Genomic DNA, 1,812 nt, shown 5'->3' with positions numbered 1-1,812 from the left:
ACACCGTGTCCAAGCACCGGCGTCGGTGTCGCATTGTCTTTGGCCATCCACCAAACCCTAGTCCTTGGATGTTTAGTGTGATGTTTCGACATACCTATACATTAGGTATGTCAAAACATCACACTAGTGGATGGAAGATACGGCAAACTGCACTCTGCAGCATACTGCCATCGATCTAGTTGTGATGATTGGCAACGGACTATGCGTGTAAAAGCTCACAATATTGTGTATGACACTGGTGTTAATCACATTTTCCTATCTCTACGGCGCATCTCTATCTCATTGCTGTGCGTCGCCGAGACGAAATCGTCAGTCATGGCGACACCAATACAGGTTTCGGCGGTCCGAGTGATGAAGTAGGCGACCAAAAGCTATCGTTATGCGATGCACCGGTATCCACAACAGTTTGGCGATGATCATTACATGCCATCGAGGCGGTACCAAGACTCCGTCGTCGGCCAAAGTAGCGCCACCTGCAGGTCTGCAATTGTAGGGTTAGGTGTCAACAAATTTGACGTCCAACGCCGTACGATAATAGTGGGTATCAATAGCTGCAAGGGTATATAAGAGATGCATCTCTTATATACCCTTGATAGCTGACTGGCAGTTCGTAAGCGATGACTGCATATTATACAGTCACCGCCACCCTTTTCTAGCTCTACGACGACTCGAAACGCATCAGCACTGCTCAAGAAGGCCACAGCGAACGATAGAGCGTTCTCAACACCATGCGCCACAAAGGCACTTGGGCCCAAAGCCAGACACGGAAATAGGTGCTACGGCTTACTAGTATGAGTTGCCATAACATTTCTATACAACGACGATCGCAGTCGTCCAATGGGATGCTGAGAAATGTCGTGTTATGCGTCGAGACTCTTTGGGTTGCACAAAGCGTTCTTACTCTTTTGACTCAGGTCGACGGCTTGAAATGGCGCTTGTCGCACGTACACGGTACGGGCGCACGACCATGCTTTCGAACACGACAACTTTGCGCAGCTTTTCGCCCTGACGTAAAATAGAAGCTACCGGCCGACCTTTGAGCAGTTCCTCCATCAACTGGCTTCTACAAGTGCCGACGATATTGATGACCTCTATGCTTCTATGGTCGCCGACCTTTCCGAGTCGGTTGCGTCCGAGCAACAGCTCGCGGGCATTGGCAGTGCGATGGAGACGGCTCTCGAAAGTCCCAAGGGTGCCGTCGTTCAAACAGCGGTGTCAAGTCGCACTGGCGGCCTTCGCGCGTTGACGCGAAGGGCAACGATCTAGTATGGCGCAAAAACCGAGTTCGAGACGCGACGCAAGGCTATCGAAGCACGAGAAACTCTGCTGGAGCCAGCCTGCATCTCCTGCATCTCCAGTCGCGTCGGCGATGAATGGCCCACCATGCGATCGAATTAACATGTTAAAATGCGAATTCGTAGGCAGACAGGTGTCGGTCGATATAATGATGGAAATGACGTGATCAATGGTGCCCACGACCACAAAATGGTGCCCTGAGACGGACAATCGAGCCGCATTTCGAGGTCTGTCTTTATGAGCATTGCCAATATCAGCATGACTAGAGTTGTGCGCTCGAGACAGATTGGTGCTCGCTCGGATCCAGCGACCAGCGTCTTGTCGCGAATGGCTTTGTCCCTGAGCGTGCGACGACGTTGCTCGTCGCTATCGCACACACCGCTTCAAAAAAGATACACGGTTTCGTCAACCAATCACAATGCGCGCTTCAAATAGTGCCAACCAATCAAACGCTGGTACGAAGCGATTACACTCATACTCATCAAAACCTCCATACTAATCCGCCATTGCGTGAAC

The sequence above is a fragment of the Saprolegnia diclina genome, assembly GCF_000281045.1.
Source record: "Saprolegnia diclina VS20 unplaced genomic scaffold supercont1.32, whole genome shotgun sequence".
Taxonomy (NCBI): domain Eukaryota; phylum Oomycota; class Saprolegniomycetes; order Saprolegniales; family Saprolegniaceae; genus Saprolegnia; species Saprolegnia diclina.
Note: the sequence above shows the minus strand (reverse complement) of the source record.